Here is a 23,555-nt window from a genome sequence, read left to right on the forward strand (position 1 = left end):
AGTATGATCCATTGTTGTGATAATTATTATGTACCATTTAAGGAACACTCACTGTGTATTTGGAGCCTTGCTAAATAAAGTGTGCTTAATTCTGTGGAATTTGGATGACTTTTTTCCTATAAGAACAGAATATATCAGACACCTCACTTCAAGCATAGCTAGCACACAGTGATGAAAGGTTAAAGGACTCTGATATATTTTTAATTTTTGTTTCTTAACAGTTTTATCTATTTAGAATTTAAGAACTCAGGAGAAGTACATTTTAAAAGTTATAGGTCACTGGTTGGCTTGCTATTTTTTTGTGGATTTTGTAGGTTAATTCTGAAATTATATCTTTTCAAAAATAAAACATCTTTAATATTATTATATTTTATCTAGTTATTTGATTAGTATTCTTTTCATAAATGAGATTTCTGTTTTTATCTGATGTATTATATAATTTTAATTCAAGGGCATTCATATTAATTTGGAAAAAACACTGCAGTTGCTGATATTACATAATATAACTCTAAGAAGCAATATTGAATATCCTAATTGAAACAGTATTTTTTATATCAAAAATTGCTTTTTATTTTGGTTAGATTATCAAATATTTTGCTTGGTAATCTTTCAGTGCTTTCCTTCAGTTGTGTGACTTTGATATCAAGGCATTTTTTGAGACAAAACCTCATTGAAGAGCTGAAATAGCTACATTCAACCACTTCCCTTGTTCCCATGAAAGTCTATAAAAAAACAAATTGAGAAATAAACAAAAAGTCATCATAGAGGTAAGGTCATTGAACACTAAACACTGTTCAATATTAAATATTGTAGTTGGAAGTATGTTAACTTGGACATTTCTTCAAAGTGAAGAAATTTGCTAACGTCAAACCATTTGATTAGAATTATTATCTTTCAAAGGTTGTGGTTTAAAAAGAAAGAAATCTTTCTAAATCTTGCTATTTTAAATCATCTCAGTGAAGTAGGGATCACATAGTTTATGAATAAAATATTTTGTGGTACAAGATGTTAGGCTAAAAACCTACAAATTTAGCAATAAGACTGAATTGGTCATCTTGTAACTAAAAATCGTTTATCATTTCATTAAGGTACATTTCTCTTTTTTGTGTGTGTATGTATATATGTGTATATATATATATATACAAACACACTATACATATATATGTAGATACAATATATACAATATATATACATACATGTATATATACATGAATAAAAATAAATAATATAAAAGTACAGGTAAAGGGCATTACGTTTTTTTATTAACAGCTATTTTGTATTTTGATATTTGAATGATTTCTTATTATAAATTCCTATGGAATCCACTTCCAAAAAATATACTGAGAGTTAACTAGTGTTTGGTAAAAGCCTTAGGGTAACTTTAAACACTAATAAGTATTCAATTAAATGCTGAATAAGCTTCAGAAATGTGAATACTGTAATTTATAAAATATTTTTTGGGAGCAGTAGATCAGATTGGGAGAGGTAGATCCAAGGTTCGAGTCCCTGAAATTTGACAGCTATCTGGGTAGTGAGAAGGATGGCCTCTTCCAAGAAGGTTCAAAAACAGTCTTTGTACTTAAAGATTCCAAATCAGAAGAATGGGAGAAAATTAGAAGTGTTGTTTCTAGACTCATGGTCAGATAATTGAGAAAACTGATAGGATTGGCATCCAGATCTCATTTCTAGCAAATATAATTATAGTAAAACTAATTTCTTTACAAAAAAAAAAAAAAAACAAAAACAAAAAAACAAGTCTGTTCTCTTTAAACATGGACTGATCATTTATATAAGTGCAGCAAGAATAGTGACTGACCACATAGGCTCTTTTTAAATCTGTTTTGCTGGAACTTTTCACATGATATTAGATTGGACTTTTAAAGCCTCTGCAGACTAAGAAGCCACATCAGAGACTTGCCATCAGGCTTCACTTGTTGTACCTATATAGTTTTAATTCCTTTCATCTTGAGGTCTTCAAGATATCCTGAGTAATAACTTTCCTTACTCAGCTGATGAGGCTGCCAGGAACCCTGTAGGCAAGATACAAGGCTCTTTTTTAACAAGAAACTTTATTGGCTCCATGAAGTCATCCTTATTTTTCTTTAACTGTGTTGTTTTATCTGATTTTATGCATATTCCCAAGTATGACATTCCATTTAAAGCTTTGGTTTCCAATTGTGTCCTGTTATAAGGAGAACAAATTCTTATTGAACTTATGCAAATAATAACATTACCAAAAAAATAAGGCAACTCAGTAAGTTCCCAAATTCTAGAAGGATGAGGTAGAGAGAAAAAGTAAATATTTCAATTCTATTTACAAAGGTATACTTACCAAATTGCTGTAAGTCATAGATAGCTTAAGAAAAAAGAAAAAAATATTTTCTTAAATCCAGGAAAATAACACATTAGGCACTAGCAATGTTTCAAAGAAAAAGTTGTAAGAAAATTTATAATCATGCCTATCAGTTTTTTCAGACTCATGTTATTATTTCTTATTCTGCTTGAATTCAGTTTTTTCACTTGTTATCAAGTTTCTTACCTATATCAGTGGTATGATCTGATAGTTATCAGAAAACTATATTCTAGAGTACTTGTCAGTCTTTTCCATAAATCTCTTTAGAGATGAAGCACTTTTGCAAAAGTGTCAGGGTCAAACTGCTGCAAATGATGAGAAAACTAAAAAAAAAAAAAAATGGCCATGATTAAAGATCTAATGATAATTTATTTAATAAGGAAATGCCATTGAGACGCCTGGGTGGCTCAGCACTTGAGCATCTGCCTTTAGCTTGGGTTGTGATCCTGGGGTCCTTAGATGGAGTCCCACATAGGGCTCTCTGCATGAGCCTACTTCTGTCTCTGCCTCTCTGTGTCTCTCATGAATAAATAAATAAAATCTAAAAAAAAAAAAAAAAAGGAAATGCCACTTTTTCTGTAACATATTTATAATAGACTGAGAGTATTGACAAATCTATGAATTTCAAATAATTTCTACAATACCTATGTTAGGAATGTATATGCATACACATACAACTTAGAGTTTATCATTGCTTCTGACAATGCTTCCCATGTAATTTAATATATTAAATAAATCTAATTAATTTTAACATCCTCTTTTACAGTGTGACAGAGAAATTCTCTGTAATTTTCCAGGGATCATCTGGGATATCTCAAGGTTAGTTTGAAGTTAAAAAGACCCCCATTTAGAAATTAATTTTTTTTTTATTTTTTTACTTTTTAAAAAATATTTTATTTATTTATTCATGAGAGACACAGAAAGAGAGAGAGAGAGGCAGAGACACAGGCAGAGGGAGAAGCAGGCTCCATGCAGGGAGCCTGATGTGGGACTTAATCCCCGGGACTCCAGGATCATGCCCCGGGCCAAAGGCAGGCACTAAACCACTGAGCCACCCAGGGATCCCTAGAAATTGATTTTAGGTAGTTGTCAAAAACATCAAAAGTTTTGAACATTTGACTAACTTGAACCACAGATCATTATGAAATAATACAAAATCTATTTAACCACAGTGACCACAGAAGTTTTTAAAAGCAAATATAAGACTAGATAATTATGAACAAAACTTAGCTCTTTTAATATTGAGAAATTTCAGTTTTCTAAGTAATCAAAGATCTGATAAAGACAACATGAAGCATAGGAAATTATTTGATAAGATTTAAAATCTTTGCTCTCCAAAAAAATTACCCAAAAGGTAAAAAAGAAAAAAAAACTTTTTATGTCTATCAAAAGCACATTAAAATAGCTTAAGAAAACTTTGTTCTTTTAACTGGAAGAAATGAAATTCTCATTTTACACCAGTGTACTCACAATATTGACTCATTATTTAAAAACTTAAATAGTCCATTTCAATCTAGTCAGCTTGACCATATATGAAATTCTCTTTCCAAAATTCCTTTTCTCTAGACCTACAACTTTTAAAATAATTGTTTATATTATATTTTTCCTCTTTCACATTCTGAAAACAAACAACAGTCATTCTACATTAGGACAAAATTAGTCTTTTTCTCTTAAAATATATACTTTATACTGTTTATTCAAAAAACACATTTTATTTTCCTTCCCTACTTTCATATACAGCTTTCTTTTGGCCTTATTATTTCTAGAAGCTTTAATTACAAGTATTGGTTAGAATGTTTCTGGGAAACAAACAAACTAATCTTTAAATTTGTTTAAGTCATAAAATGTTTGGGATTCTTTTAGGAAAATTAAGAAGTAGCTAGAAATGTCACTTAGCCATGTTAAGACTATCACACTGGGCCTTGGCTCTAAGTAACCAAGAGGTGATAATGAAGCAAAAGGAGAACCCCTCAGAAAAAAGAAAAAAAGAAGTTAACAGGCAGCAATAAAAGAGCTCTTAGAGATAAAAAAGTGAATTGTTAAGGATTGTTTCTTGGAGATTATAAAATATTATCATAATTGATGTTTTCAAAAACACATTGATGTTACAAACCATAAGTTCATTTTTTTCCCCACTGTGTAAACTGGAACAAATCACACAGTTTGAATGTTCAGAGTTTCTATCACTCTTTCTCCCATATCTTTAACTTTGTCAAAGAGGATTTAACAGAACTTTTCTGGTTAGTTAAAAGACAACTACTTCCTTGCTAGAAATCAACAAAGGAATAGACTCAAGTGTCTACAAAGTGTTTATTGGTAGTACTCTCTAAAACTTTTCACTCAACATTAAGGCTTCTTCTGCAGCAAAATGTCAATTCAATGGGAAATATCACAGGAAGAGAGTGTGAGTGGGCCACAAAGTGGCAGATGAATTTCAATAACTTCAAAAAAACTGCATTTAGATAAAAAATAATTTTTCTAATATCCTATATTGATAGAGGGAGTCTAAGCAATACAATGTGACCCTACAGAAGATGTAAATGTGATTGTACATTATTGTCAGAGATTCTGGCCAGAGTGAGTCATTAAAAAATGGCATAAAAATTGCTTCTGAATCAAAAGAATTTAACCACATTTTGGTACAAAGCACCAAGCCCCAACCTGGAATTATATATGAAACTCCAATAACAGACCATAAGTACATATAATGACACTGGGAGGAAAAAACAGGATAGAGAAAAGGAGCTGTGGAACCTATTAGAATAAGAATAGACCAACAAACAGACATTTATTTATTTATTTGCTTATTTATTTCTGGTTTATTTAAAAAAATCTAAAAATAGATATAATAAAAAGTTGAGAAACTCATCAAGCATATAGAGTCGAATACTTTTTCTTTCTACTTCTTTCACTTCTAGTCTGTTTGCAACCCTTTGACTGATTTAAATTCCTGTCATTCTGGTACAGTGGATACAGCATTGTCTTTTTATATTACTCAACTTCTCAGAAAATATAGTCCTAGTCCTCAGATATCTCCTCTTGAGACAGCATTGACTCTAGAGATACAAGACTTAGCTGATTCCCCTTCTAACCACTGTTGCTCCTTCTCTGTCTCTTCCTAGGTTTTTGTCCTCTATTTGAACTCTTTGTGTTGGAATTCCTCAGGATTCCTAATAAGACACCTATCTCACTAACCACATAGTTTTTGTGTGATGTCATCTAGTCCTCTTGACCAAGACTTTCAAATTTGTATTTTCAGGTCTGATATCTCAAGGGAGCTCTGAAATCGTATTTTGGCTGAGTCCTTGACAGATCCTCCTAGATATATTTTGAGTATTAAAAAAAAAAATTAAGGCCCAAAATGCAACTCTTCCTTTTTTAAAGATTGTATTTATTTATTCATGAGAAACACACACACACACACACACACACACACACACACAGGCAGAGGGAGAAGCAGGCTCCATGCAAGGAGCCAGACATGGGACTCAATCCCGGGTCTCCAGGATCACGACCTGGGCTGAAGGTGGCGCTAAACTCCTGAGCCACCCTGGCTGCCCCAGAAATGCAACTCTTAACTACCTTCTTCATCCCCGCCAATTGTTTCTCCTCCAGATCTTTACTTCTCAGACAATGGCGTGGCCATATACTTCAAAACTTAAGGGACATTTCTGATTCTCTTTATCTTGATCCCAACATAAGACCCATCAGCAAATTCAGTAATTTTACTTTCAGTATACTTCAAATTCCCTCACTCTTCACTATCTTTACAAATACCACATGATCTACCATTATTTCTCATTTAGAACATTGTAATAGCCTTTTAACTGGTCTGCCTACTCTCATGTAACAAAAGTTATCTAGTCTTTCCAGAGTAATGAGTAATGGCAGAGTGAGGAGAAAATCTTTCAGAAAAATGATAGAACATCTAAAAATATAAATGAAATAATTTCACACTCCTTCCTAAAAGAAACTGCATAAAACCTCCAGCGTTCCTTACAATAAAATTAATTCCTTTTACCCAGGCCTGCCTCCCAGTTGCTACCAAACCTGGCCTCTGCTTATTTCAAGGCTTACTTTGTAAACGTTTTCTTGTTTACTATACTCTAGTCAAAACGATCTTTTCTCCTGTTTTCAGAATTACTTTCAACATAGTGCATAGTACTTTCCTCTTAGGCAAAAAGTTCTTCACGAAGATCTTTGCATTACAGATTGCTCTTTTGTATTCAGGTATTGGCTCAAATGTAATAGTCCCCTTTATTGGGCTCTCAATTTTAACTAGCACAACTACTCAGTTCCAGAACATTTTATATCAAATATGAAATTAAGTGTATTATTTTTATAGCATTTCTTAAATGATCTTTTTATTCATTTACTTTCCACAACTTTGTTATCTCTATAAGTATTTTATTCATTTCATTCACTGTCCTGTTCCACATACCTACAGCCACTTTTGCCTCTTTTAGTTACCAATAATATTGCAAATATGCTTTTCAAATAAAAAAAAAAAAACGGTATTGTTTAGGAAATCATACCATTCCTGAAGTGACAATTATTCCTGGTTATTTGAGAGGCATTGTTTTTAGAGAATAATGTATATTTATATGATGCCATGTTACCACAATATTAATAAGCAAATATTGAAATAACTTTTGTTATTTCAATAAGTAATTGAAATAATGGGATACTTATTTAGAGAAATTATATGACTTTCAAAACTTAATTTAAAATAAATGCTTTAAGTTAATAATAAGGCTGTACTTTCCTGACATATGATAAAACTCAGTTTATTCAAAGTATGTTTAAGAAATGATTCTTCATTGAAAATTCCTATAGATTAGAAAGCATACCTATAACATAGAATTCATTTGAATTGGACTTTGTAAATAATTACAGATGGTGACAGAAATAAAATAATAAACCTTACATGTTTTACATTTCTCTACATATTTTGTAAACTTATTTTATAACTCAATAGTTTATTTTTGTTTACTCATTAAAATTATTCTAGATGACATAAGTTACAACTTTGCACTACTTCACAAACTATTGAAAAACTATGATAAGTAAATTAAAGGTAAGCAAATTTAAAAATAGACTATAAAGGATCAATAAATGCTACTCTTTCATATTATAAATTTATAATTATTCAACTTCACTATAAAAATCTTTAACTTTTATAATTTTGTCTCATCACTATGGATGAAAAGTATTCCTATAATGATGATTACTACAGTTTCCATGGTAGCACAATTTCCATTAATTACCTATGTTCATGAAATACTTGTTGAGCCCTCTATTATAAGAACCAAAATATTTTTGCTATTTCAAAATATATGATCACAAAAGTAAAAAATCTGAATATTAATTGTTGCTGTCAATCCTATTTTTCTGTAAAATGAGATCCAATTTGAATTATGAGAAATGACCCTGCTAAATAATAAATTTATGAATTAGCTGGTACAAATCAATTTGGAGGAAGAGACAGAAATAAATAGAATCAGGGACACCTGGGTGGCTCAGAGGTTGAGCATCTGCCTTCAGCTCCGGGCGTGATCCTGGAGTCCCTGGATCGAGTCCCACATCAGGCTCCTAGTGGGGAGCTTGCTTCGCCCTCTGCCTGTGTCTCTGCCTCTCTCTCTGTGTCTCTCATGAATAAATAAAATCTTTAAAAAAAAAAAAAAAGAGATAGAATGCAAAACTGGATCATGGAAATTAATTGTTGGAATTGCTTTCAAATGAGAGATGTACAGTTCATTGTAGGCCTTGTCATTCTGCTTGTGATGATTCTGGACATTTTTGCTTTTATTTTTTTTGAGAGATTTGAATATTTTCAATATTTAGGATGACTTTCAGTAACAGGAAGAGAGAGAATAGGCTTTTGTGTTTTTTTTTTTTTTTCTATTTGTTAGGTTAATGATAACTGGGCACTAATGGATTAATTGAAGTGTTGTCTTTCTGTAGGGTAGACAATTGTGAATTTTTAACATAGTACATTTCATCTAGAATGTATTTATTTATTCATTTACTTATTTATTTGACTGAGCGAAACAGAGTAAGAGAGCACAAGCAGGGGGAATGGAAGAGAGAGAGGAAGGAGCAAGCTCCTCACTGAGCAGGGAGTCTGATGTGGAACTTGATCCCAGGACCCCGGAATCATGACCTCAGCCAATGGTAGACACTTAACTGACTGAGCCACCTAGGTGCCCCGCTCATCTGGAATTTAAACAGGATTCATTTCAATTAAGTTTGTAGCACAACATATGCATTTAAATAAACTGTACTTCTTACTATACTCAGTATTACTCCAGGCTATATGCTATAACCAAGAGGGTTTTTTTATAACCCATATCATTTAATATCATAACAGGATTAACTAAAATGATATTTGGCCTCTTACACATTCCCTGGCCTCACAAAACAGACATCGGACTGATGGACATGATTTGATAATTTAAGAAAGATGATCACAGACATGTGTGATACACACTCCATTTCTGTTTCCCTTTGACGATTTATTTATTTATTTATTTATTTTTTCCCTTTGACTTTTTATAGAAGCTTGTGTACTGGTCAAGTACGAGAAGTAAAATGACAGAATTTAGTTCCTTTGAGGACTGCTTCCTATACTTTGAATTTTTTTTTTTTTTTTAGTAAGAGTTTGAAGTCACCACTGTGAGATCAAGATCTGATCTGAGTTCAAGAGTCAAATACTTTACCAACTGAGACACCCAGGTGCGTTACACTTTGAATTATTTAAGAAAAAGGAAATGCAAACTTATTTGGATTACTGTGTGTTTAACCTGAGAATAACCTCCCCCCAAAATAAACCAGAGTTTGACTTATAGGCCTATAGATATTTATATATGGATACAGATATATATAAATGTAATTCACTGGTGGGATCAGTGGGAATATCTTTCAGTGCCTTGCCAATAATTTAAACCTGAAATTACATTTTCCTCTCTGATATGAATACATATTATTGAGGTTAGGATTTTGGTTAAACTATTAGTTTCACATTGCTATTAATTTTAAAAGTTGATTTATTGTACGGCTTGATATTCTCATATATAGGATCATTGTTGACAAATTACTACCAACTATGGAATATAGAATTAAAGTATAAAATTATTATTGCAAGTTCCATCTAAACAAATTCATTGCTTTTGAATTTAGTATTGAGTCATGTAATAAAAAACACATGAGTTATTGTTTTGACTTATAAGTATTCTGTTCTCAAAAATTGATTACAACAATCATGCAAAAATGGAAATAGGAACTTAGCATTTAACATTATTTTCTAATTTATTCTGTTATTTATTATAATCTCCCAACTATTTTACGCAGCTAGTGATCAACGGACTTCCCAGAAAAAGTGGCTTTGTTTCAGACACAGTATTGGAAAACACTTTAGATTTACTTCAACAAAATGGTAGGAAAATTGCATTAAAAAACAGCTACTGGGTTCTGATGTTATTTCAGAGATGTGGAGAATTTGTGTTCCCTCCTACTTTACAATAAGAAAAAACAAACTTGAAAAACTGCAAGTTTGTGATTTTCTAATTAGATCATGAAAATTGCAATGGGAAAATATTAACATAAAATCAGGAATGTGAGAAGCACTCTCAGGGAGAAACAAGACCCAGGAATTTGCTTACTTGAGACAAAATATTGAATGGCGAATAAGCTGGTGAGAAGAATCAAGTAGGGGCACCTGGGTTTCTCAGTGGTTAGTGTCTACCTTTGGATCAGGTCATGATATCCGGGTCCTGGGATTGATCCCTGCGTTGGGCTCCCTGCTCCATGGGGAGTCAGCTTCTCCCTCTATGTCTACTCTCTCTCTTTCTCTCTGTACAATAAATAAATAAAATCTTTTTTAAAAAAATAAGAATCAATTAGAAGATTTTAACCGATTGCTAATGTCTGAATGCACAAGCATGAAAGCTGAATGCATCACATGGGACCAATGATGTTCACATCATTGTTCTTTTACAGGTTTTTCCTCCATGAACCCCACAAATGTTTACAGAGAAGACTGGAGATACATATATCTTTTTTTCTTTTTTCTTAAGAAAACTTCCTGATGATGCGATCTGGAGAGTGAAGCAATGTCTTAGCTAACATCTGCCCTGTCTCATCATCTCTATCTCCTTATGGAAACAGAGCCCTAATATGCAAAATCATCAAAATCTGTTGCCTGACAGTACAGATGAGAACCTACTGTAGTTGTGAGAGAAAAAGAAGGGGGAAAAATCCCCCCAGGGAGGGTGGAATGCATACTCAGCCCAACATGACCTCTGGAGGAGGGGAAGGGCTATTTGTAAAGGCATCATATCTAGGACATGTTTATAGTACCTTACTAGGATTGCAGCTTAGCCTGAACTGCAAAGAAAAACCCTCATCTCTCTAGCTCCTGACCACCACACTGAGAAGATGTGAGTAAAAATAAAAGTAGAATTTATTTGGGAAAGATGTAAGGAAAAGATCTGTTCCAGTGAGCCCCAGAGTGGAGGATAAAGTGAAATTTCATATAGAAAAAGAGTAAAGCTAGACCTGACAGAGAAACATTAAATCCTACTTAGCAAAGGCAAAAGATTTTCTTTAGAAGATCTTTCTTATAGACTCTTTCTTAATTCCTCACTTTTACATACTTTGAACAGAAAGAGTATTAGATAAATAATTGCACTCTCTTAGCTAAAAAACAACAGAGAAAAAAATAAAGTGGGGCAATTAATGAAATTTATCCAAGATGGAATCAAGTGACATTTCCTTTTATATAATAAGATCCATTTTCTCTAAATATTAAATGATAATCTTGCAGGGTTTGATCGATATGCCTTATGACATCTCTCATATATTCTAACACTCTTATTTAACCTCTCCCTGGGAGCCAACAACTATCATGGGCCAAGTACCTTCAATAACCATCAAACAGTTTATATGCCCAGCCCAACTGTTACCGTCAGACTTTTAGTTGAGAAACATTCTTTCCTCCTTTGTGACATCACATCCACTAACTAAATGGTGTAGTGTGGGGGATTTACTATAAAACAGATGCTCTCCTGATGGCCCATTCCTGGACATTCCTGAGGACTCATAATCAGGTCATAGATAATTTAAACAATGATTTACCTGTATTCTTAATAGAAGTCAAAGATCTAAGAAGTAATCATACTTCTGAGCATAAGTGATACTAATTTTCCAATATAATTTGGACTCAATCTATCAGTCCCTCCAAACATCTAGCAAGATTCACCTTATATTCTCTAAAACCAGAACCAAAGGGTACCAAAATCAAGAAGATGAAAATCTAATAGAAAAATGAGCCCTTAACCCTTGTACTCTTCCTTATAATGATTCTTTTCTCTAGGTTAAAAAAATATCCAAATAGTAGGGATATAGATTTGTTCAGAATCTTAGCAGCATACATATAATAATCATTCCCTACTTACCTGTAGTAGCAAATCCGAGTATTCTTTTATCTTTGTGCACCACAAAGCTGCATATTTCATAACTATAGATCTGTTTTCTGTTCTTTTAGCATCTTTTTTTATCCAAAGAGTCATTTCATTGCTTCCTCCTGGGAAAATCAAAGTCCTCAACAAGGATTCCTAAACCGTCCTATTTTTTTTTTTTATTTCACATGTCGATCATCTTTTACAGTACTCTAAAATGCAACTGAGCTCTGAAAGTAATTCTATTTACTTTATGTCTTATCTCTAATAGGCTATGCACTTTCTGAAAGAAGTAAAAATTTTGTTAAAGTTTATTTTTTTGGAACATAATTTATCCCAAGGAGGGATATTTTTCACTCCTAAAAACGTGTAACACTTCATAAATTTCCCAGATTAGTAAGTAAGAGATCACACAGATGATTCCTAAGTCTCACTGGAAAGCTATGAGTTCCAAAGGTATTAATTTCCTATTGCTGAACAACAAAGCACAAATTTAGGTGCTTAAAATAACCTACACCTATTATGTCACAATGTCCAGGGGTTAGGAGTCCAGAGAAGGCTTATATGAGCCCTTTGCTCAGTGCTTTGTAAACTGAAATCAAGGCATTAGCCACTTTGTAGTTCTCTTCTGGAGCTTGAGGTCCTCTTCCCAGCTCATTAGGTTATTGATAGAATTTAATTCCTTGTGGCTATGGCACTGAGATCCTCAGCTTTTAAAAACTATTGGGGGATCCCTGGGTGGCTCAGCGGTTTGGCGCCTGCCTTTGGCCCAGGGCGCGATCCTGGAGACCCGGGATCGAGTCCCCTGTCGGGCTCCCGGCGTGGAGCCCGCTTCTCCCTCTGCCTGTGTCCTGCCTCTCTCTCCTCTCTCTATGACTATCATGAATTTAAAAACAAAAACAAACAAACAAACAAAAAAAAAACAAAAAAAAAAACCCTACTGCTCTCCACTGGCAGCTTTAAATCCTGCCTCTCTTTCCCCATAGAAGGGAAACTCGTAATTCTTTAAACACTGTTTCTTAAATATCTAATAGGCTTTTTAAAATGCCTTTAATAAGTTTATTACAACATGCCTAGAAATCTAGGTTTAATGTTTGTCTGTTGATTATATTTTAAGACTAAAACCAGGAAAGCATCAGGCAGGATACATTGTAACAGATCTCAACTTACCGCTAGAATACGACTCCTTCCCAGAGGCAAAAATATGTCCAGATGACAGAATTTGTTGTCACTTCAGTAGCTTCCTGGCTAAGTAAAATGAAGTGGTTTTATATATACGCTAATAGTGGAAATGCTTTTGGTATAGTTTATTGTTTTGGAAAGCTTTATAGAGCATTAAAGTGCTTAACCTAAGAAGGAACCCTAATTTAGAATGGTCAGCAGATTATAGGCATTTAATAGTTGTAATGTTTTTTAATGAATTGGCTATTTTCAAGACAGAAGCCCATTCAAAAAGATATCAAAGTAAATGTAAATGTCCTGGTTGATCATTATGCCAAACATTAAGCCCAACCAAAATCCTACTTCTCAACAGAACAAAACAAAACAAAACAAAACAACAACAAATTGTGTCTGTAGAAACTCAAAGAGAATATTATGAAATATTATACAATGCAGTTCTTTTGTTCCAGAGTTAGAAAAAAGTATTTATTACACATGGAAATAATCCCTTTTACACCTAGAGTGGCTGCCTGTGACCTCATATGAAATCCTGAAAAAACTTTATATGTCATTACCCACATATTTAGGACAAATTGGCCACTGTATTCAATCAACATTAGTGAAGAAACAAACTTCATTATCTATTAATGAGTGGTGCCAAAACTATATAATACTATTTGATAAACCTATAAGGAAATTTTGATCAGAAACAGATCATGGAATAATCCCCAATAACTGACATTTAGTTGGCAGTATAAAAGCTTACTGGCTATTATCCAAAAACCAGACTGGTATGTGTTACCTTGTTAAATGGATATCTACATTAAGGTTTGTCACTGAAGACACCATCTGCTTTCCATTTTGGTCCATGAGTTTTAAATCTCAGAAGAAGAGTTAAATGAATTTAAGAATGAGATCAACTAGGGCACCTGGCTGGCACAGTCGGTTACACATTAGATTGGTTTTGGCTCAGATCATGATCTCAGAATCATGAGAGCCCTGTGTCAAGCCTTGTGTTGAGCCTCTCAGGCTCCTCATTTGGCACAGGATCTGCTTGAGATTTTCTCTTTCTCCCTCTGCCTCTCCTTCCACTCACATTCTCATTCTCCCTCAAATAAATAAATAGACCTTAAAGAATGATATAAACCAGACCTTATTCTTAGGATCCAAATCCTAATCACTCAAAGGGAATTCTGGAATTTTTGTTCTCTGCTCAGGCCTCCTCATTTTTTATAAAAGAACCCAAAATAGAGTGGATTCTACATGCTATATATAATTCAGAGACTAGCCAGGGGAAATAAGACAATGTCATCAACTCTTAGCCAAGAATGTCACTTAATTGGAAAGGAAGCAGTAGTCCAGAATAGAGTCATTTTAGATATAATGTTGTGTTTTGAGGGTGGATATATGTGATTTTAGGAGAAGACTATTGTGCTTGCATTTCCTACAAGTTAATCTGGCATTTTAAATATTGCTATTAATATTACTATTCACTGTAATTACTATTAATATACTGGGGAACAAAGAATCATTAAATTGAATATTTTGGCTAAAACTCCCATATTGGTTCTGTAGACTCTTAGGATTAGGAAACAATGAGGTGAGTAGTTGCCTATTGAGGATGACATAATTGTTTGTTCATAAGCAAGAAATTCAGCAACAATGTAGATCCTCCTCCAGGAGTATATTTGCCAAAGTGCTCTTGTAACTACTCAGTGTAAGGATAATAGTAGAGAGTAGTGTTTAAAGAACCAATGTTGAAAAAACTAGCATCTCATGTGGTAGCACCCATAATTTTGTGTGTGTAACAAGGGACTGTTAGGCATGCTTAAGTGAGGATCACTGCTCTACAAAGGATAGCAATTTTTTCCATAGAAAACAATCATTATTGCCCTTTTATACTCCAACAAAATCAACAACACGTTGTTTTTTCCTGTATTAAGCTAAAGTGGGGAAAACAATAGAATTTTGTCAACTTGGACAAATCAGAAATAAGCAATTACAAATAACAATAATCAATGTTTATATCCTTAGAACTTAAGAGTGACCCTAAAAACATCAAAGAAATATTCTAAAAACTACAAAGTACTCTGCTAGTTTTTTGGTTTTTTTTTTCTTTTTACTCTGCTAGTTTTCAAGAAAATAACTCCTGGGATATACAGTATGTATACTCAGCATGGTTCTTTGAAAATACAGAGTATCCAAAAGTGTTATATAATGAAATAAAAATGTTTCAATAGACCATTGAATGAGATGCTGTGGAACAAGGATTGCCTAAGAATGCAGATCTATAGATTGCTCTCATAAAATATATAGATGAAAATATCAGTATACATTTAATAGGTAGTATTCCTTTCAATCATAAAAAAATTGGCACCTGAATATTATGTTTGCATCACAGATATGTAATAGGAGAACATTCACTCTCATATTAAAACTAATGATACTCATAGGGGATAAGAATAAAAGATATATATCACTGCATTATTAGTGAAATACAAATTCCATGTATGAGTGTTGCATATTCTAACTGTATACCCTGTGTTAATTTAGGATCAATGTTTAATCTTTAAAAGATATGAAAGCACACAAAACAAGTATTATGAAAATATAAATCTATAGAACAATAAATGGAAAGATATACACCCACTTGTTAATGATTGTTACTTCTGGGAAGAAGCATGAGATTAAGAATAAGAAAAGAGTTTTCAATTCTTATTCTATAGAAGGCTGAATTGTTTAAAAATGAGTATGTATCTTTGAGTTACTTTTTTTCATTTTAAGGACAAGTAAAATATAATTATAATTGATATACCTGAATATATTTGCATAAATACTTGGTAATGTTTCAAGAAAATATTTAGTCAATTTAAAAAGATATCTGTGTTAAATACCATAAAAATCAAAGCAATGTCTCTTTCTCTCTTTCTGTCTTTCCATCTCTCTCTCCACACACACATGAAATGAAATGATTTTTTCTTAATCTTCAGAAGTATACATAATAATTGTATTATGAAACTTTTGTTTGAAAACCAATTTATTAAATTGGTCTGTAACATTTGGATAACTTCCAGTAGTATAAAGGAATAAAATCCAGAAATTAAGTATTTCCTATGAAGATAAGATTTATGCATGAGAATGCTCTGAAAGGAAATTCATCTTTTTCACAATGAGGATGATCATAAAGTTGAAACTATAGCATTGTTTAAAATGGAATTATGAAGAATAAGGTTAAAATATGAGTAAAAAATGCATATTGGATAATGAGATCATTTTTAAATAGGATTTTTAACACAGAGGAGCCGCTTTAAAAGAAATGATTAATGGTTCTTAACATTCACTTTATGTAGTGTTATATGGCTATGCACTGTAATACCTCTTTTTCATGTTTATATATAACAGAAGATAAAAATATTAAATGGTGCTTTCCCACAGAGTACTGAAAGATATATACAGAGTGACATCAAAAAGGAGAGTTACAGAAACTACTATTTATATAATGAGTACATATATTTTCCTGCAAAAGTAGCAGTGATGTATTTACTTATTATTTATATATATACAAGTAAGGTAATATGGTATTTACCTTTCTCTGTCTGACTTATTTCACTTAGTGTAATGCTGTCAAGGTCTATCCATGTTGTTGAAAATGGCTATATATATATATATATATATATATATATATATATATATTGTTTTTCCTTTATCCATTCATCCATTGATGAACATTTAGGTTGTTTCCATATCTTGGCTATTATAAATAATGCTATAATGAACAGGTGTCTGCATATATCTTTTTGAGTTAGTGTTTTTGTTTTCTTTGGATAAAAACTCAGAAGTGGAATTGCTATATCATATGAAAATTCTATTTATTTTATTTTTTTTAAGGAAACCCCACATCTTTTTCTACAGTGGCTGTATCAGTTTACATTCCTACCCACAGTGTATGAGGGTTCCCTTTTCTCCACATTCTTGCCAATAACTTTATTTCTTATCATTTTGATAAAAGCCATTATAACAGATGTGAGGTAGTATCTCATTATGGGTTCATTGCATTTCTCTGATAATTAATGATGATGAGCATTTTTTTCATGTACATGTTGGTCATCCATATGTCTTCTTTGAAAAAATGTCCATTCAGGTCTTCTGCCCATATTTTGATCTGATTGTTTGTTTTGTGTTATTGAGTTGTATGAATTCTTTATAGATTTTATATATTCCTTGTAAAATATATAATTTGTAAATATTTTCTTCTATTCCACAGGTGTCCTTTTGTTGATGTTTTCTTTACCTGTACAAAAGTTTTTTAGTTTGATTTAATTCCACTTGTTTATTTTTGCTTTTGTTGCCTTTGCTTTAGTTAGATCCAGAAAGATCACTCCCAATACTGATGTTAAGGAGGTTACTGCCCATGTTTTCTTCTAGGAGTTTTATGATTTTGAAACATATATCCAAGTCATTAACCCATCTCGAATTAGTTATTTGTGTATATTTAAGATAGAAGTCCAGTTTCATTCTTTTGCATGTGGCTGCCCAGTTTTCCTGACAGCATTTATTGAAGAAATGATCCTTTTCTCATTGTATATTTGTGACTCCTTTGTCCTAAGTTAATTGCCCATATATTCATGGGTTTATTTCTGAACTCTATTCTGTTCCGTTGATCTATGTGCCTATTTGTTTTTAAGAGTTTATTTATTGAGAGAGAGAATGAACAGGAGGGGAGGGGCAGAGAGAGAGGAAGAAGCAGACTCCCTGTTGAGCTGGGAGCCTGATGCAGGACTGCATCCTAGTATCCTGGGATCATGACCTGAGACAAGGCAGATGCTTAGCTGACTGTCACTCAGGTGCCCTTTTATGTGCTCATTTTCATGCCAATTCTATACTGTTTTGATTCTATGGATTTGCGATATAGTTTGAAGCCAAAGAGTGTGATGCCTCTGGTTTTGTTCCTTTTTGAAATTGCTTTGGCTATTTGGGGTCTTTCATGGTCCATACAAATTTTAGTATGATTTGCTCTATTTTTGTGAAAAATGCCATTGGAATTTTGATATTGATTATACTGAATCTGTAGATTGCTTTGGATACTATGGACATTTTAATATTAGTTCTTCCAATCTATGACAATGGAATATCTTTCCAGTCATTTGCCTTCAATTTCTTATATCAAATGTCTTATAGTTTTCAATGTATAGGTTTTCACCTCCTTAGTTACATTTATTGCTAGGTATGTCAACTTTTTGATAAAATTGTGAATGGCATAATTTTCTTAATTTATCTTTCTGACAGTTGTTTGTGTATAAAGACAGCATACTTCTGTGCATTGATTTTGTATTATGCAATATTACTAAATTTATTCATTATTTCTAAAAGTTTTTTGGTGGAGCCTTTAGAGTTCTCTATAGTGCCATGTCATCTGCAAATAGTGACAGTTTTACTTTTTCCTCTCCAATTTGTTTACCTTTTATTTCTTTTTCTCAATTAATTGCTCTGGCTAGGAATTCCAATACTATGTTAAATAAAAGTGGCAAGAATGGGCACTCTCACTGCTGGCGTTAGAGGGAAATTTTTCATCTTTTCACTGTTGAATATAATGTTAGATGAGGGCTTGTTATCTACAGCCTTTATTGTGTTGAGATACAGTCTCCTATATACTCCACATTATTTCAGTATTTATTATTCTTCATCTCAAGAATAAAGTCCACTTGATCCTTCTAATGTATTGCAGAATTGAGTTTGCTAATATTTTGTTGAATATTTTTGTATGTTCGCTCATCAGGGATATTGGCCTGTAATCTTTTTATGTGGCATTCTTAATTTTTGGAATGAAGGTAATGCTGGCTTCATAAATAAGTTTGAAAGTGTTCCCTCCTCCTCTTCCTTGTCTTTGTCTTTTTTTTTATTCTTCTTCTTTTTTTTTCTTTTTGAAAAAGTTGAGAAAGATTAGTACTCATTTTTCTGTCAGTGTTTGGTAAAATTTCCTAGTAAATCCATCTAGTCCTGGTCCTTCATTTCTTGGGAGTTTTTGATTACTGACTTAATCTCCTTACTAGTAACTAGTCTGTTCAGATTTTATGTTTCTGCATGATTCAGTTTTGGTAGACTGTATGTTTCTAAAAATTTATGCTTTTTTATAAGTGTTCATATTTATTGGCAAATAATTATTAGTCTCTTAGGATGCTTTATATTGCTGTGGTATCACTTGTAAAGCCAAATCTTTCATTTCTAAGTTTAAGCCTCTTCACCTTTTCTTGGTGAGTCTAGCCCTTTAGACTTTGATTCTCATTGTCAATATTTATATATACTTTAAAAAAAACAGCTTTTAATTGGATTATTTATTTCTTAGGTGTTAAATTATATAAATTCTTCATATATTTTGGATACTAACCCTTTATCAGATATGTCATTTGCAAATATCTTCTCTCATTCTGTAGGTTGCCTTTATTTATTTATTTATTTATTTATTTATTTATTTATTTATTTTTTTATTTATTTATTTTGTAGGTTGCCTTTTAGTTTTGTAGTTTCTTTCACTGTGCAGAAGCTTTTTATTTTGATGTAATCCTATTAGTTTAGCTTTGCTTTTATTTCCCTTGCCACAGGAACATATCAGGAAAATGTTGCTATGGCCAATGTCAGAAAAATTAACTGTGCTCTTTTCTAGGATTTCTATGATTTTAGGTATCACATTTTGAATTTTTTTTGTGTGTGTGTATGTTGTAAGAAAGTGGCTCAGTTTCATTCTTTTCTATGTAGTTGTCCAATTTTCCTGGCACCATTTGTTGAAGAAACTGTCTCTGTTGAAGATTAATTGACTATATAATTGTGGATTTATTTCTCCGTTTTCTATTCTATTGATAGCTTGTATAGTAAAATAACTTGAAGTCTGGAATTGTGGTACCTCCAGTTTTGCTTTACTTCTTCAAAATTGCTTTGGCTATTTGGAGTCTTTTGTGGTTCTATATAAATTTTAAGATTGTTTGTTCTAGTGCTCTGAAAAATGCTGTTGTATTTTGATAAGGATTGCATTAAATCTGTAGATTGCTTTGGTAGTATAGAAATTTTGACAATATTAGTTCTTTCAATGCATGAACATGAACTGTCTTTCCATTTCTTTGTGTCATCTTTAATTTCTTTAAAAAAAAAATGCGCAGAAGGAATGAGCATACCTATCTCCAAAAAAGACATTCAGATGGCCAACAGACACATAACAAGATGCTCAACATCACTCATCATCAGGGAAATGCAAATAAAAACTACAATAAGATATCACCTCACACTTGTTGAGATGACTAAAATCAAAAACAAAAACAAAACAGTAAGTGTTGGCAAGGATATGGAGAAAAATAAATTCTCCTGTACTATTGGTGGGAATGTAAACTGGTGCAGCCACTGTGCAAAACAATATGTAGTTTCCTCAAAAAGTTAAAAATATAACTATGATTCAGCAATTATAATTTACCCTCAAAATACGAAAACACTAGTTCAAGGGATACAGGCACAACTATGTTTATGGTAGAATTATTACAATAGCCAAATTATGAAAGCAGCCCAAGTGTTCATCAATAAATGAATGGATAAAGAAGATATGGCATATATATATACATATATGATCTATATACATCTGAAGTAGTTATTGATAGGTACATATTTATCACTTTTTGTTAATTGTTTTCTGGCTGTATTGGAGTTCCTCTCTGCTTCTTTCTTCTCTCTCTTCCTTTGTGCTTTGATGGCTTTCAATAGTGGTATGCTTAGATTCCTTTCATTTTTACCTCTGTGTAACTACTATAGGTTTTGCTTCATCATTAGGAGGATTGTGTATAACATATTTATTACAGTCCCTTTTTATTTTAAAGATTTTATTTATTTATTTATTTATTTATTTATTTATTTATGAGAGAGTGTGTGTGTGAGAGAGAGATAGAGCACAAGGGAGGGAGTGGCAAATGGAGAGGGAGAAACAGACTCCGTTCTGAGCTGGGGGCCTGATGAGGGCCTCAATCCCAGAACCCTGGGATCATGACCTGAACCAAAGACAGACACTTAACTGACTCACCTACCCAGATGCTCATTGTAGTCCATTTTAAATTGATAACAATTTAAGTTTGAATGGATTCTAAAGCTCTACATTTTTACTCTCTCCAACATTTTTCAGCTTTGGATGTCACATTTTACATTTTTTATCTTGATATGCGTAACTAATCATTAACACTCTCTTTTTTACCATTAATGGTAACGAACTTCTTTAACTTTGCTTGTCTGAAAAACTCTTTGTCTTCCCCCCCAATTCTGAATGATTAACTCTTCTAGGTAGAGTATTCTTGGCTGGAAGTTTTTTCTTTCAGTACTTTGAATATATTGTGCCACTCCTTCTGGCCTGTAAAGCTTCTGCTGAAAAATCTGTGGTTAGCCTTATGGGATTTCCCCTGCACATAAAAAGTTATTTTTCCCTTACTGGTTTAAGATTCCTCCCCTGTCTTTAACTTTTGATATTTGAAGTATAATATGTCTTGGTGTATATCTCTTTGGATTCAACTTATTTGGAATAATTTGGGCTTTCTGGATGGATGTCTGTTTCCTTCTTCAGCTTAGGGAATGTTTCAGCTGTTATTTCTTCAAACATGTTTTTGCCCTTTTCTTATTCTCTTCTTTGGACACCCCTATAATGTAAATATTGGTCTTCTTGATATTGTCCCATAAAGCCATAAAGTGCCTTACTCTATCTTAACTTACTTTCTTCTTTCTCTCTTTCTTTCTTCTACTCTGATTGGGAGAGTTTCACTGATATGCCTCTGCATTCATGAATCCTTAATTCTGTTTCATCAAACCTGCTGTTGAACCCCTCTAGTGTATTTTTTTTCAGTTCAGTTATTTTAGACTGAATTCAGATCTGTGACTTCTACTTGATACTTAAAAAAATATTTTAGAGGTGCTGGGTGGCTCAGTTGGTTATGGTCCAACTCTTGAATTCAACTCAGGTCAGGATCTGAGGATCATGAGATGGAGCCCCATGTTGGGCTCCATGCTCAGTGTGGAGTCTGCTTGAGATTCTCTCTCTCCCTCTACCCCTCCCCCTGTTCATGTGCTCTCTTTCTCTCAAATAAATAAATAAATAAACCTTTAAAAAATTACCCTTTAGGGTTTAATTGATGGTTTAGAGGTTATAGAGTTTTGTAGCACCTAGGTAGCTCAGTTGGTTGAACATCTAACTCTTGGTTTTGGCTCTGGCCATGATCTCTAAGTTGGGAGACTGAGCCTCATATTGACCTTCATGCTCAGTGGGGAGTCTGCTTCTCTCTCCCTCTCCCTTTACTTCTCCCACTCCCTTTGAAATAAATAATCTTAAAAAAAAAAAGAAGTTGTAGAGCTTTGCTATTTTTTGTTAAGTGCTTTCAGAATTCTTTCTCCCTATAAAAGTGGCTGATTTAAGTCAGCACAAAGTAGGTGTTTAGGGCATTATTCTTTTGCATTAAAGAGAGGACCATTTTGAATTTTAGAAATGAAATGTTTTACTAATTGTTCATAAAGTGGATGACAACTGGTCAGTCCATCAAAATCCCGATATATTTTCATAGTAGCCAAAGTTATAAGCCATAAATATTAGTTGATTCTGTAGAAATAAAGAAATATTCACAGATATCAGAGATACATCTATATGACTCCTCTCTGAAAGGTCATAAATATATTATAAACCTGCATTTACTAAATAATCACCCTCTGCCTTGAAAGTTACAGAAAGCACAACTTTTATGCAGATCATTATCAAAAGAAATCAGAATGCCTTTGAGTGATTACAATCTATATTGTAACAAGGGAGCATATATCGGATTTTAAAATGGTTTATTTAGGCTGAACTTAATCTCTCTTATTTAATAAAAGTGAGTTTTTTTTAATGTGTTAAAAATAGTTTTCTGGAAGCCAATTGCTTTCTGCATAACAAACCTTTACAAATATTCATAAAATTTGAGCAGTTCTCTTTCTAGGACTCAAACTTAAGAGAACAGGCAAAATTCAAACAAAAATACAGATAAATAAATTAATAAAAATATAATTTACAATAATGAAAAATTAGAAAATACTAAGTATTCAATAATGAGAAATTGGAAGTTATGGCACCCTCATACAATGAACTATTAGGAAGCCATGAATGATCTTGTTCTCCAAGAATATTTAATGATGTAGGACAAGCCTATATTGTATGTTAAAAATGAAAAGAAAATGAAAGTAAAGTAAAAAAAATTACTATTTGCCAGGTGTAACAAAATTATTGTTTTAGGAAGAATTATCAGTAAGTCGAAAAAGTATTTAAAAGATGATTTGTGATAAACCAAACTTTGGTTCTTTTTTTTTTTAAGATTTTATTCATTTATTAATGAGAGACATAGAGAGAGAGGCAGAGACACAGGCAGAGGGAGAAGTAGGCTCCATGCAGGGAGCCTGACGTGGGACTCGATCCCGGGTCTCCAGGATCATGCCCTGGGCTGAAGGCGGCTCACCGCTGAGCCACCAGGGCTGCCCCAAACTTTGGTTCTAAGATCACATCACAAAGACTATTTTTGTTAGATTCTGTTTGGACAAACTTG

At 32.7% G+C, this 23,555-nt stretch overlaps 1 protein-coding gene and 1 long non-coding RNA gene across 6 annotated transcripts in view; one reads left to right on the top strand and one right to left on the bottom strand.

Annotated features, from left to right (window-relative positions):
- Positions 1-1,305: 1,305 nt before the first annotated feature.
- LOC112670119 (uncharacterized) lies at positions 1,306-11,346 on the bottom strand. Of its 3 annotated transcripts, none has more exons than XR_007405919.1 (5): positions 11,317-11,346; positions 10,098-10,205; positions 2,540-2,676; positions 2,333-2,356; positions 1,306-2,030 (listed from the first exon to the last, which is right to left on the bottom strand). It is a non-coding gene; the product is annotated as an uncharacterized LOC112670119 (long non-coding RNA). The 3 variants fall into 3 exon arrangements; XR_007405917.1 differs by having other exon boundaries at positions 11,272-11,343; XR_007405918.1 differs by lacking the exon at positions 1,306-2,030 and adding an exon at positions 2,043-2,182 and having other exon boundaries at positions 11,272-11,343.
- Positions 11,347-11,358: 12 nt separating this feature from the next.
- The window catches only part of ADAM29 (ADAM metallopeptidase domain 29), a 73,415-nt gene continuing 61,218 nt past the window's right edge, over positions 11,359-23,555 (top strand). For 2 of the 3 annotated variants that reach the window (XM_025462882.3, XM_025462881.3), the window contains exon 1: positions 11,359-11,460. The gene's annotated coding sequence lies outside the window, so the exon portion shown is untranslated. The remainder of the gene's footprint in view (positions 11,461-23,555) is intronic. The other variant, XM_025462884.2, reaches the window with a different exon arrangement.

The sequence above is a fragment of the Canis lupus genome, chromosome 25 (assembly GCF_003254725.2).
Source record: "Canis lupus dingo isolate Sandy chromosome 25, ASM325472v2, whole genome shotgun sequence".
Classification (NCBI taxonomy): domain Eukaryota; kingdom Metazoa; phylum Chordata; class Mammalia; order Carnivora; family Canidae; genus Canis; species Canis lupus.